Source organism: Cnephaeus nilssonii (genome assembly GCF_951640355.1).
Source record: "Cnephaeus nilssonii genome assembly, chromosome: 12".
NCBI classification, from domain to species: domain Eukaryota; kingdom Metazoa; phylum Chordata; class Mammalia; order Chiroptera; family Vespertilionidae; genus Cnephaeus; species Cnephaeus nilssonii.
This window is the reverse complement of record NC_137083.1, coordinates 11,466,170-11,481,301: the sequence shown is the minus strand read 5'-3', so window position 1 is coordinate 11,481,301 and position 15,132 is coordinate 11,466,170. Positions and strand designations below refer to the sequence as shown.

At 45.6% G+C, this 15,132-nt stretch overlaps 1 pseudogene across 1 annotated transcript in view; it reads right to left on the bottom strand.

Moving 5' to 3' along the window:
• Positions 1–15,132, bottom strand: part of LOC307108684 (ferritin light chain-like) — a 732,105-nt pseudogene that overhangs the window by 652,703 nt on the left and 64,270 nt on the right. The gene's annotated exons all lie outside the window — the stretch shown is intronic.

The window sequence follows — 15,132 nt, the reverse complement described above, 5'->3', positions numbered from 1 at the left end:
CCTGTGGCCAATCCATGTCATCGAACAGGGTGAAGCCTGCTGGCACGTAACCCAGAGCGACCTCGTTTTCCTGAGTGTCTTCAGGGGCCCAGTCAAATGGATGACACCGACCCAAAGAGCTTGGTCCAGGCCAGGCCAGCAGGAGGGAGAGAGGAACCTCACCAGGTGGCCGTTCTGCTTGCTTTCGCTGGCTCCTCCCTTCACAGTGACTACCATCAGTGACAACACAGTTCCGCTCCCAGCCTCCTCTGCCTCAGGTGTCCTCACCTGAAGCCCACCTCTAACCTATGGAGGGATGCTTGGGTCATTCTAGTGGGCGGGAGGATGCAAAGAAATCAGGACAGGTGGTGTAAGCAACAGAAAATTCTATGTTTAATAACAATAGCATTTTACCTTAAAATTACCCAAGACTAAACTACATTGATCAGCTCCCAAATCCTAGTCCAAGAAGGCCTAGGGTTCTGCTGCACTGGGGTCTGGGGTGGGACCTGGGAATCTACATTTTTAGACACTCCCCAGGTAAATCTGATGGGCAGCCAGGCTTGGCAAACATAGGTATAAATTATTCAGTTACACCCAAATTATTGTGAACCATGTAACAGTCTAATAAATTTGGATTGTGTCCCTTTGAGAGGAAAAAAAAGTCCTCAGGAAAAATTGCTATCATAAAGGAATTAAATTAATCCTCAAGAGTGAGTAAATGAATCCCAGTAAACACATCATAGTCACCGCATTAAGTAAAATTGTCTAATCAATAATGAAGTAAGCAGAGATAGGACACTTTAAAGCCTGCAGGAGATATTATAATTCAAACACTAGCCTAGATCTGATAAATATTTTATAGACCATCAATTTTATTTCATTCTACTTGAGAAATGAGTAAGGGCCCACGTTCCTATTTAGCAACATCAGGTTTTTTTCATTGAATTGGGAGGGAACAGGGTTAGTAACTAGTGACCTTCTCTTTCAAGGTAAGTATTATCAACCTCATAGCTAAAAGCCACCAGGCCATTTTCTCTCCTCAAGGCAGGCCAGGTCACGTGGTCGTGGGCTCTGGCTCTGAGCTGCAGTTGCGAGCCATCTGTGCAGAGCAATGGTCCTGGGAAACGTCGCTGCTCTCCAGAAAAGGCCAAGTCTGTGGATGTCTGGTGCTGGCAGGACCCAGGCCTGGTCCTTCCCCCTCAGCTCTCTCCTGCAGAGAGCCTCACAAAACCTCAGGTCTTCTCCTTCATCAACCTAAGGACCACAGTACATGTTTGACAAGCTCCCAGCGGGGTTCTGATACACGCTAACATTTGAGAACTTGAGTGGTAGTTGTTCCAGGAAACCCCCAATCACCTAATTTGCCCTTCTTGCAAATATAATGCCACATCTACTCTAAATGAACAACAGTATTGCCATCGTTTCGTAAAAATACATCACTTATGTCTTAGAAAAACATTTAATTACTTAACTGTCTTTTCTCTGAGCACTTTTTATTTTTGAGCTTTAAATCGCCAAACTGAAGTCAATCCTAAACTCGTCTTGACCAGCACTAACATCGAAAGGACTTCACTGTGATCCAGCTCATCTGAGCCATTTTCACATTCATTATCAGTCTGTCATTACCAAGGAACTGATCAGTGGCATTGAGAGTAATGTTCCACACTGACCAAAGATCAGGGTTCATTGAGCCACAAGGCATGTTTGGGGACCACAGGCATCCTTCGGCCTCCTTCTGCTGCCTGTCCCCTGGGAAAGGTGGGCAGGAGAAATCCCTCCAAAGCCTCGTGAAGCGAGGGGCGCCCAGACCCTTGCCCCTGACCTTGTGAAAAACTTCCACATCATCACGCCTTTTCCTTTAAAGTTCAGTATGCCTGGAATGACCTTCCCTGCCTGCCACACCCATAAACTCCTATTCATCCTTCAAGTTCCAGCTCAGAAGTAGCGAGACGAAAAATAATCATAAAGCAGGATTCCCACTTCTGTTCTGTCCTAGCATGCTAAAATTTCCCTTTGTAGCACTCATCGAAGTCTCTAATAATATATTTATGTGATTATTTTATCACAGAAAGCTACATGAGGGTAGAGACCATCTGCTTTGCTCACACTTGTATTTATAGCCTATTACCATGTCCAGCACATAGTAAATACTCAATATTATGAAGTGAAAGAATTAATAGGTTTACATTTTTTTAATATACTAGAGGCCCAGTGCACGAATTCGTACACGGTTGGGGTCCAGCCGGCCCACCCTGATCAGGGTTGAGGGGGGCTGATCGGAGGTGGGGCCGGCCGAGGGGAGGGGTCGTGGGCAGTTGGCCAGCCAGCCCCACCCCCTGATCGAACTCCTGGTCAAACTCCAGGTCAAGGGGACAATTTGCATATTAGCCTTTTGTGATATGGGATATTTTTATTTATTTCAGAGAGGAAGGGAGAGGAAGCAAGAGAGAGAAACATCAATGATGAGAATCATTGATCGGCTGCCTCCTGCACTCCCCACACTGGGGATCAAGCCTGCAACCCGGGCATGTGCCCTGACTGGGAATTGAACTGTGATCTCCTTGTTCATAGGTCAACGCTCAAGCACTGAGCCACACCTGTTGGGCGGTTTACATTTACTGAATACTTCCATTGTGTTCCCTCAGACTGGGCTGAGTGTTCCTGATACATGGTCCGTTTTTAATCTTCCCAACAACCCCCTGAGGTAGGTATTATTATTATTACCTCTAATGAATAAGATAAGGAACTTGAGGCTTATGAGGTTTCAAGAATTTGTCAAGGTCACACAGCTAAATGTGGTTCAAATATGAGTTTATCAACCTCTACAACTCAGCTCTCAATCACAATACTATACACTTCCTATTTGAAACAGTCAACCTCCTTGACTGTGACCTTCTTGAACACCTTCAGATTAGAATTAGTTGTTTCCTTCGCTGTTTTTTCTTATCTTCCGACGTCAACTATTCCCCTATTACCACACATCACATTGCATCATCAGGATTTAAATATGTATCTGTGAGCACCATGAGTGCATGGACCATACTTAACCCAACCAGCAGGCCAAGTCTAACCACCTAGTCCATACGCAGGTGCACTTACCATATTGGACAATAAGTGCCCAATTAACCCCACACCAAACTCTCTCAATGCATCATTGTCACTTCATAAAGAAAACAGATGCCATTAACGTGGGTGGACTGATTAACCAAGTGAACAAATAGAGAGCTCAGAGGCAGACCAACCACTTGTGGAAACTTGACATATAAGATTGGTGGCAATGAGAAAAGGATGGAGCCAACATGCACAGTTATTCATGTAAAAAGGAAGGAAATTAGGCCCATGTCATCCACCATACACAAAAATTAATTCTTAATAAAGATCTCCATGTAAAAAACAGAACTTTCAAACATATAAAATGATGACCAATTGCAATGCTAATCAGGGAAATAAAAATTAAGACTATGATAAGATAATCATTTTTAAACCACTAAATTGGCAAAAGTTAAGAAACCTGATTATACTGTTGTCAAATATGTGGATCACTAGGAACTCTGGTAGGTATATATCTTACAAACCATTTTACAGAAAAGTTTGGAAATATCTAATAAGTTATATTACAGTTATACTATAGCATGTTATGTGCAGTTAAAAAAGTGAATGAACAGGTGCAGCCTCTGTGGAAAACAGTATAATTCCTCAAATCATGGAATTGCCATACGACCCAGCAATCCCATTTCTGGGTATATACCCAAAAGAAGTGAAATCAAGAACTTGAGCAAATATCTATACACCCATGTTCATAGCATCCTTATTCACAAGAGCCAAAGATGGAAGCAATCCAAGCATCCATCAATAGATGAATGGAGAAACAAAATGTGGGAGATATATATATATTATACATGTATACTTTATACATGATATACTCAATATTACTCAGCTTTAAAAAGAAAATTCTGCTACATGCTACAACATGGATGAACTTTGGAAACATTCAGCTAACTAAAATAAGCCTGTCACAAAAGGACAAACGCTGTAGGACTCCACTTCCACGAGGTGACTAGAAGAGCCAAAGTCATGGAGACAGAAAGTAAGAATAGAAGTTGTCAGGGGCCAAGGGGAAAAGGAACTGGGTAGTCAGTGTCCAATGGGTACAGAGTTTCCGTTGGGGAAGATGAAAAGGGAAGCTGGGTGGTGGTGATGGTTATACTACAATATGAATGCACTTCATGCCACAAAACTATAGACTTAAAAATGGTTAAAATGGTAAATTTTATGTTATGTGTATTTTACGACAATTTTTAAAAATGAACGAGCAATGTATTTCTAGTATTGTTTGTTCACAGACTTGTTTTTGTCTCTGTTGTAGACAATGCTACCATGAACGTTCTTTTCCATGAGTGATGGTACATACATGCAAGAGATACTGTAGAGAAAAACCTAAAAATGGAATTGCTAGGTCAACTGTACTATGCCAAATTACTTTTCAAAATGGTTGAACTATTTGATATAAATTATACCATAAAATGATAATTTATAAAAAGATGTTCAGGAAATGTTAAATTATAGCCAAAAGGAGGTAGTTGAATTTCTCAAACTTACCCAACCATCTAGAAGTATACTGCCCAGAAAACGGGGCTCCATCCAGACAACAGCTGCCACATTTCATTCCTTTGCTGGGCATCCCACTGCAGAACATTGGCTAACTGATGTCAGCACGTGGTGGACTTCCAGGATGGCGAAAGGTCTGGGAACTCTGAGGGGGGAAGGCTGAATGAGATGGGGTGCTGGTCTGGCAATGTGCTCATGGGCTCTTTGGAGAGTCTAGTTCATAAGCACAAATACTGCTCTTTGCTTGGCTAAAGGTTGTTCTCCTCTCTCTGGGAAGTTCATTGTCTTTGATTAAGTGAGAACCTCGGAAGGATCCAGACCCACAGAGTCAGCCTGGAAGAGGAAACAGCAAGTTAGTGAACACCAGTGACCTAACTTGAACTATTAGAAAACCTGTCTTATAGAAGTAGATTCACCCTAAGAAGTTCCAGGGAGCAAGCCAAAGGGTTAGAGGTCAAAGGGGAACTTCATAAACTTAGATCTGGACAAGCACCCAAGAGATAGGCTGCCTGTGAGGTCCTGGGCATATTCTACCATCTAGGCTGTCAGAGTCCAGGACTGGAGGCTGGGGAAGCTAGAGGAGATGACAGCAAAGGGCCTGCCCCAGTCTGTGCTGATGACTCAAATGCATCCAAGTGGTTGTCACCTGAGTTGGGTTTTCTGTCTCATTAGTCTATAACCCATTCTCATCTTACCACAACCCATATCACCCCTTTTAACAAAAGTGTGGTCCCTAGAGAATTAAAACTGCTGCCAAGGCTTAGGTTTGACTATTCATGAAGTAAGCCATGCAGTCCACTAATAAAAAGCTAGTTCAAGCAGATGCCTACATCCCCGCCCCCCTATATTCCAAACAGGTCATACTTGGCGGCCTCTCCTATAAACAGGTCTGCCATCTTTTCAAGATTCCCTCCCACAAGTACTATAAAGCACTTTCATAACCTGCAAACAAAAATTCTTCCATTACGTTTTTAAAAATAATTGTTATTGAATTTATTGGGGGTGACATCTATATAATAAAAGGCTAATATGCAAATGACCGAATGGTGGAATGACCGGTCACTATGATGCGCCCTGAACACCAGGGGGCAGACACTCAACACAGGAGATGACCCCTGGTGGTCAGTGTGCTCCCACAGGGGGAGTGCTGCTCAGCCAGAAGCTGGGCTCTCAGCTGGCGAGCACAGAAGCAGTGGTGGGAGCCTCTCCCACCTCCGTGGCAATGCTAAGGATGTCCAACTGACGGCTTAGGCCCACTAAGCCGTCAGTTGGACATCCCCCAGGGCTCCTGAACTGCGAGAGGGTGCACCCCCCGCCTGCCGCCAAGTACACGAATTTCGTGCACTGGGCCTCTAGTTGGTTAATAAAATTATATAGGTTTCAGGTGTCCAATCCTATAATACATCATCTGTATATTGCATTGTGTGTTCACCACCCCAAGTCAAGTCCATCACCCTCTATCCCCCCTTTACCCTCTAGTGAAAGCCCACAGGTACTGAACTTAAAGATTTATAAAAACAGCCATGGGCAGAGCTTTTTCAATACTGTCCAACACAGTCATGAAGAAGGGGCCACAAATCAATCAGCTAAGTAGATGTCACTTTAAAACCACTGGCTGTAGACTAAAGGCTGCTGAAATCAATACCAATGAAACCAAAACCCCACTGATACACTTTTAAAACCTACAGCGGCAATTTTTTAAATGTCGGGGCCACGGTATTGTATTTGGCCAGCTACACCAGGGACGTCCGACGTCCGCCCAGGTCCTGCCTGATGGTAGGAGAAAGGCCTCGGATGTCCTCCCCCGCTGAGGCGCAGCCCCATCTGGGCGGTGTCACTGTGGAAGTTCCTGCTGCTGCTGCTGGCCCTGGCGTCGCGTCTAATCTTGGGTCAGCACCGCAGTGGGTGCTGAGTCAGAGCAGGTGCAGGAATTAGGTAACCACTTTGTACCCACATTTGAATATCTCAGCTCCCGAGCAAGTTGGCTCAGGTGTGCTTCCTCCTTTCATCTGCCATTCATCTTCCAGCCCCGGATCGGCTGACAGCCCGGCACGACCTGAACGGGTTGCTTCATCGCTGTCATTTGACGAGTTGCGGACAGCGTGTTTGAAGCTGTCCTTTCGTTGTCATGAGGCAACTTCTTTCTGTTGTGGAATCACTTCTCCCCTCAGAAGACATGGTTTGGGACCCTCCCCTGAACCCCTGTCTGCACACTGTCATCAAAGGGAGGCGGTCCTGTGTTTGGCCATGGAAGCATCTCACCGCCTTCCTCCTCGCCCCGAGTGTGAGGCACAGAGGAGCAGTGCAGGCCCCCTTAGACATGAGCAGGGAAAATACTGTGTGCTGTGCACCAATACACAACACACAGCACCACTCTCCTCCCCTACCTTCCTCTTCCTCTCTCTCTCTCTCTCTCCCTCCCTCTCTCTCTCTCTCTCTCTATTTATTACCCCCTGACAAATTATTTGTCTGTTTCCCCCAAGTGCATTGCAAACTCCATTAGACCTGGGGCTTGTTTTATTCACAGAAAAACGTTCTCCGAACAATGTCTGACACATAATAGATGCTCGTTAAATACTTAATGAATGCATGGATGACTGTAGTCCATACCAAACACCTTTTAGGTAAGCGTGCCCAGGTATCTTTGGGGGCTGGAATATGTGTTTCCATAGCGGTCAAACACTCCTGCATCAGCTGGGTCTCATTAAACTAGGCTGGGACGTCTGCCGCGCAGCCCAATGCCTTGCAATGAGAAGATGTGCACCCTGGTCCGGTCCCGCCTGGGGAGGGACAGCTGGAGGAGACGGCCTGGAGCCCTGTGGGGGCTGGGATGACTGTTCTTTTCCTGAGAAGAGCGAGCTCAGATAAAGGTCCACCTGAGCGGTGGTGGCATCTGCTGTAAATAACCTTGGAAGAAATAACATAGCTGGATGAAGTGTGTTGGGGTGACAAGAATGATGTAGACTCAGATGCTACAGATGGTTCAAGGTTCCCAAATGAACATGTTTTTATTTTTATTTATTTTTTTAAAATATATTTTTATTGATTTCAGAGAGGCAGGGAGAGGGAGAGAGAAACATCAATGATGAGAGAGAATCATGGATTGTCTGCCTCCTGCATGCCCCACATTGGAGATTGAGCCCGCAACCTGGGCATGTGCCCTGACCGGGAATCCAACCGAGACCTCCTGGTTCATAGTTCAACCCTAAGCCACTGAGCCACACTAGCTGGGCTATTTTTATTTTTTCAAATGAATATGGTTTCAGGGAGAGCTGGACTCACACAGATGGATTAGACACTGAGTGGCAAACATCCCACAGGGCAACACTCCCCAGGAAGGGAGCTGGGCCCTGAAAGCTGCCCAATGAATTTGAAAGAATTTCACTCCTACCCAAGATGACCTGTTGAATTCCTCTTCGGGTTGCTGTTCAAAGTGATCTGGGTTTTCTCCACAGGAAACCAGGTAGCTAAGACCCTTCTTTGGAACTCAGTTTAGGCAATTGACCATAAGTCAGAAGCTGGGCTTTGTGTGTTAGACCTCAAACTGCAACAGAACTGAGTTTCCATATGTAATTGAAGGACATTTATTTGCTTAAGAAACAGCATAGTATAATGGAACTAAAATAATGAAACTATACAAGGGGAACTGTATCTCATTATATGAGCTGCTCACTTCCTAAAAGCCTGAGCAACACAGTAAGTTACTAATAACCTGAATATTTAAATAAATTAGGCGATTCTGCTGATTAAAAGATTCCTATGAGAACCCTAGCCGGTTTGGCTCAGTGGATAGAGCATCAGCCTGCAGACTGAAGGGTCCTGGGTTTGATTCCCGTCAAGGGCACATGCCCAGGTTGCTGGCTCGATCCCCAGTAGGGGGTGTGCAGGAGGCAGCCAATCAATGATTCTCTCTCATCATTGTTGTTTCTCTCCCTCTCTCTTCCTCTCTGAAATCAATAAAAATACATTTTTTAAAAAATTTTCCTATGAGAAACACTTTGAATAAGTAAACAATCCTTTAGTCTAGCAGTTTCAAAAGTGAAACACATTTCTATACTTCCAGTTTTCACATAGCAAAGTATCTCTTTAAATCAGCCAGTTCCTGACCTGTAAGCCACCCTGCTGAATTTCTGTGTCAGTTATGCCAAGCAATCTCTTGGCTGTGAAACATTTTCCGGCAGGCTCCCACAGACAAGGACAGATGGCATTCCAGTGAGGGTACTCCCCTGCCTCTTTGTTGTAGAAAATATTGACATTTTTGCAGGAAGCAGATCCAGGTTCGCTTTCTTCCCAACCCATCTTGGCAGTCATGAAGGTCTGGAGGGCTGTGGTTCCACAGAACTGGGAAACTGCACTTGCCTCTGAATTTAAAAAGATCTATGTCAAGGAGGGTAATGTTCCTATCTAATGGATGCTTGTAAAAGTCACAAAATAGCAAATAATACACTGTGATCACAAAGTACTTTCAAACAGAAATGAGATAGGACAGGAAGGCAGAGAGGAGATAGCTGAAGAAAAAGGCTCTCTGAAAAAATTTAAACTATCGTATGAAGCTTTTTTAAAGATCCTTTCTAGCCCTAGCCAGTTTGGCTCAGTAGAGCGTCGGCCTGCGGACTGAAGGCTCCCAGGTTCGATTCCGGTCAAGGACACATGCCCGGATTGTGGGCTCGATCCCCAGTGGGGGACTTGGCAGCCGATCCATGATTCTCTCTCATCATGGATGTTTCCCTCCCTCTCTCCCTCTTCCTTCCTCTCTGAAATCAATAAAAATATATTGGGGGGAAAAAACAAAACAAAAAAACACTTAAAGCCCTAGCCAGGTTGGATCAGTGGATGGAGTGTTGGCCTGTGGACTGAAGGGCTCCAGGTTTGATTCCAGTCAAGGGCAGGGGCCTCAGTTGCAGGCTCAATCCCTGGCCCTGATTAGGGCGCTTGCAGAAGGCAGCCAACATCATATTTCTCTCTCACTGTCTCTCCCCCTCCTTTCCATTCTCTCTAAAAACCAGTGGAAGAATGTCCTCGGGTGTAGATCAAAAAGACAAACATACAAAAAACAACCAAAAAACCCTACTTAAACTCACTAAATACCGCCCTTTCAGAAGATCAATTGGCAGACTATAACTTACCCTTTCCTTCCGATAAGTTTATATTCTTTGACTCAGAAATCTTGGGGAATTGATACTATGTAAGATTTATCAGAGTTGCTTATAACAGCGAACGTCTGACAATAACCTAAACATTTATCAGTAGCAAACTGTTTACTGAAATCAAGGTGGATACATCCTACTTGGTGGATGGTCAGTGACTTTCCCCACAACCCAACTCGTGTGCTGCTTCCCTGTCATCAAACAGTGTGAAGTTGAAGAGTGAAGATCAATGTGAGTGTTAGACTTCCAAAATGCCAGCAAGCAGGTACAAGGCACCACAAGTCAGGGAGAGATGGCTTTTAGATTCTTCTTCCAGTTGGAGATTTAATCAAGAGTATAGAGGCCCTGACTGGTTTGGTAGAGGGGCCCTGACCGGTTTGGCTCAGTGGATAGAGCGTTGGCCTGTGGACTGAAGGGTCCGAGGTTTGATTCCGGTCAAGGGCATGTACCTTAGTTGCGGGCACATCCCCAGTGGGGGGTATGCAGGAGGCAGCTGTTCAATGTTTCTCTCTCATCGATGTTTCTAACTCTCTATCCCTCTCCCTTCCTCTCTGTAAAAAATCAATAAAATATATATACTTTTAAAAAGAGTAGAGGGTATTACTTTTTGCTTCCTTTTCTTTTCATTTTTTTTAAGTGAATGGAGTATTTTATTTTATTTTTATTTTGCTTCCTTTTCCAAAGTTATGTGGTGGTGCTTTTAGGACTGATGACCTGGAAGATATAAGCAAAAGGCCTGTCTTCTCAAATGACCCCAAAGAGCTGACTCCCTGGTCCCAAACCCTTTTTGAACTGTGAAATGAGGGGAAAAAGGGAAACTTTCTTTGGGTTCAGCCACTGAAATCTGGAGGTTGTTTATTATGGTGGTTAGCCACCCTGATTAGGTTTGTGTGGGAGATTAAACAGAACCCGGCCCAGAGTAGTTTAGGGCCCAGCACTTCGGAGGTGATAGACAAAGGTAGACAATGGTAGCTCCCCTTTGCTCCCAACATGTGTATATGCTGCGAACTTGTAAACTTCTCATTCCCTGCTGGTCAGCCTCCCTCCAGTGTCCCCTAGACCTCTGTACCTCACTTCCTAAGTCCCTTTCTGGCCTCTGCAATCCCCTGCACGCACACCACACACACACACACACACACACACACACACACACACACACACAACTGCAAAATCTGGAACGTTGGCCTGAATATTCAGTTCACACCACAGAGATGAGGTGGGAGGCAGCAAAGCTACTGATCTTGTGAGTTCCCTGGCATAGGTCTGGCCTTAAACAAACCGGTTTCTCCCCTGAGGAGCCTGAGGCTCCCAAGCCAGTGGCACGCATTTCAACCCGTGCACATCCTGCTTCCTACTCAGGCTGCAACTTCTGTCTTGAAAGTCTCGTATCCCAATGACGGCCACCACCCGGGTGCTTAATATGTGTCCCCAGTGGAAATGAGGCAGGCACGGGTCAACAGGAATCAAAGCTGTGCCAGGGTCACCAAAGGGCTAACCTGAGAGGGTTCCCTAAAGACACAGTTGGTTATGTTTGGGTAACAGATCAAGAAGGAGGAGCATCATGTGGAGGGACAAACGCCATACCCCATTCCCCCTGGAACTGTGCAGAGAAGACAGGGTGCTAGCAGATTTTACACTTTCCAAAGCTGTGGGGAGAAGGCATTACTGAAAAGGGCATCTTCCTCCTGCAGGAGGAGGAGGAGGGATGAATCAACAAGCCAAACAGCGCAGCGGAGGGGACTGCGGTGGGAAGTGGAGAGACTGTGGGTTTGGATGCTGACTCTGCCATTTACCAAGGGCATGTCCTTGGGCACAGGGTGTCCTGTGCCTGAGCCTCAGTGTTCTCATCGAGACAATATAAAATAGCGGTGATGCTGATAGATCCTCCCTTCCCCCAACTGATGGACGGAGTATGATGCAACCTGCACCTGCGGCCTGGACATTCCTGAGCACCTAACCAGGCACCTTATATGGACGATACATTGAACCACCAATCAGCACCTGCCAAATACCCTAAGTACCTAAGTGCCTCATCATGTGCCTTCTATGAAACCACCAATCAGCGCGTGCCGAGTACCCTAAGCCCCATCCCTTCCTGTTCCTCCCCTCAAACGGCATGTTCACCTCTACATGTGTTGATACCCTCCCCTTGCGAGACAGCCCGGCAGGGTCCTTCTCCTCTAATAAAGCCTGTAGTCCTGGTTTTTCGGCCCTCTGTCTCATCTTTCAGATACCTACTTCAGAGAGCTGCTGCGAGGAGTAAGTGAGATTATGCCTGGAACCGGCCCAGCACAGAGCCGGGCTCAAGCTTCTATTGTAAATGCTCGGTGTGAGCAGATAGATGGTGAGCATCATCACTATACTGTCCAAAACAACGTCTAACTTCCATAAGACCTCAGACTAACAAAGAGAGAGAGGATAAACTCCTCCTCTTGATTCAGTTAATTCATCAGACTGGTAGGAGAGAGCAAAGGAGGCCATTCATAAATCTGTTTTGCAGAAGCCTTTGGCAAAGTGTCTCAACAACTGCAGAGTCATTTAAATTCTGGTGGCCGTGCCAATTCTATCTTAACATTATCTTTCCCCCTAGATAATATGCCTTTTATGTTAACTGATGACTTAGATTTTTTAATAGGCTATTTTGCTTAATCCTGGAATTTCCATCACAAACTTTAATTTCCTGTGGCTGATCTCAGCAGAGACTTTCTAAGAGAGGGATGCCAAGACTCGGATCTGTTTCTTTTCTTGCCGAGTTTGGATGTAGATAGTTATAAGAAACTGTCGTGGAAGAAAGCCCTTGTGCTCACCTCCCAACCAGCTGACTGGTGGCTGTGTTTTGGTGGTAACTATGTTTCATGCCAAGTTACAATCTCACATTTCCAGGGGTAACCCCGATTACAAATTATTCATTGAATATACCTGAAGTTGCATTTTTAGTGTGTCCTTCCACTTATCGGATGTCCACGTCTTACACAAAAGTGTGTTAGTTATCTAGGCTGCGTAACAAATTACCCCAAAATTCAGTGGCTTGAAACACCGTTTATTATCTTGGAGTCATTTCTGGGTCAGGAATCCATGTGTCGCTTAGCTACATTCTTAGGTTTGATCAGGGAGCTGGCTAGGGCTTAAAGTCATCTCAAAACTCAACCAGGGAAGGATCTGCTTCTAAGCTCCCTCACTGGCTATGGCCAGAGACACCAATGCTTGCCACATCAGCTACTACAAAGGGTTGCTTGCTCACAGCATCACACCCTCTCCAAGAAGGAGAGAACCAGAGATGGAGAGAGAGAACATTAAGTGCTATAGACTGAATGTTTGTGGCCCCCAAAATTCATGTGTTAAAACCTAACCCCCAAGATGATGGTCTTAGGAGTTGAGATAGCAAATTAGGCCTCTGGAAAGCGATTAGGTCATGCAGATAGAGCCATCAAGAATGGGATGGGGGGGGGGGGCATGAAAGCCACTGAAAAAGCTCCCTGGCCCCTACTGCCGTGTGAGGACACACCAGAAGTCAGCAGTCTGCAACCCAGAAGAAGGCCCTCACCAGAACCCCACCGTGCTGGCAACCTGACCTTGGACGTCCAGCTTCCAGAACTGTGAGCAACACATTTCTGCTTTCCATAAGCCACCCCGTTCCATGGTATTTTTGTCCTAGCGGCCCAAACAGACTAAGACAGTAAGCAAAGCAGAAGCCACTCGAGTCTTCTCAGAACCTAATCTTGGAAATGACATTCCACCACTTTCGCCATATTCTATCTGTTAGAAGCAAGTCATGAGGTTCGGCCCACACCTGAGAAAAGGGGAGTACTGGAACCATCCCGGACCCGGCCTCCCGTACAGAGACCCCAGTGAAGGCAGGCTTCTCAAGCTAACCCCGCTGAAGGACCAGCTTGCTTTTGTTTGTTTGTTGTTTTCATTTCTAATCTGTTGTAGGTCACAATTCTTGTAAAATAACTAAAACTGAATTTCTAGAAAAAAAAAATAACAAAGATAAAAAAAAAAAAAACCATTGATCCACCTGTTGGATGTTGCAACAAGGTCAAATTGCTATAAAAATGTCTGAACAATCTCCATTCTGTTGCCTACCTCACCTGGACCAGGTACAAATGGTTGTGGATTGCCAGCAGTTCTGGGCTGTCTTTTGATCAGCGCCGATTAAGGATTTAAAAACCACCGATGACTTTTACATGATTTGCGCTATTCACTTGGCTATTCCTGAATGGAGGGAATCTAGGGGAGAAAAACAAAAACAAAAAGAAAAACTAATCTCACTCCACTCTCTGTAGTCCTAAAAATGGGACCTTTTGTTACAATTAAAGTCAAGGATGTGTGGGATGATGAATCTCCAATTTAATATTTTACCCCAATGTCCTCTGTGTGCCTCCTTTTCCTTTTTGCCAGTCTGGAAGCTAGACGTAAGCCACACCGAACTGAGCAGTCCGACAGATACCATGATTACCACTTCACATTTCACAACTAATGTCAGACATGAAGTTTGAACGCCCTTCCCAGTCTGTTCAGATCCCTCCAAACATCTCGGGTCGTGCTCTCCCTCTCCGAAGTGTGCCGCAGCTTTTCCTACCCTCCAGGTTTGTTTCTAGGTGTTTCAAACATCTCATCTTAATGAAACCATAAGCTTACCGAGCAAACGTATTCATCTCATACCCTCCCCAGCCTCCAGCACAGCATCAGGCAGTTTAGCGGAGCCTCGGTAGAAACCTGAATTCAGCTGACATTTACCAAGCCCAGAACCCGAATCCCCTGTCCAGGGAACAAAGGGGTGTGAGCAGGGCTTCTGTCCCAAATCCCCCAAATCTGGCCAGCATCTCTCTTCATCGCTCTTCCAGCCTCTTCACCACCCCAATCCCATCCACCAACACTTAAAGCGGAAGCGGACTCTGCTCCCCTGGCTCTTACCGGGCAAACTTAAATCTCCTGAGCAGTTATCACACCATCCCCAGGAGAGAGGAGAACCCCAGGTGGAGGGAGGGGCCTTTAAAAACCAGTGGTGCTCAACTCCCTACACAGCTGCCAGCCCTCGGTTGGGCATCCCCTCCCTCCTCCCCGAGGAAGGGAATGAGGTGAGTAAAACTACATTTGCAAGCCCAGGGCAGGCAACTCTGCAGGCACAAATGTGGGCCAAACAGGTTTTTTTGCCCTCGAGAATTTCCAATAGCTGAAGCACAGCAATCCTCAACTAGAATACAAAGTGGAAGGTGCCTAGTGTTGCAATGTCGGCATATGGAGAAAGCACTGTGGGAGAACAGATGGGGGAAGTGATTAGCTTCAAATGGTGAAAACTCAGAGGGTGTATCTTTGGGTTAAGCCTTGGGGAATGTGTAACACAAATAATGGGTGACACTCAGAACTTCCTACCTACCAAATGCTGTGATTG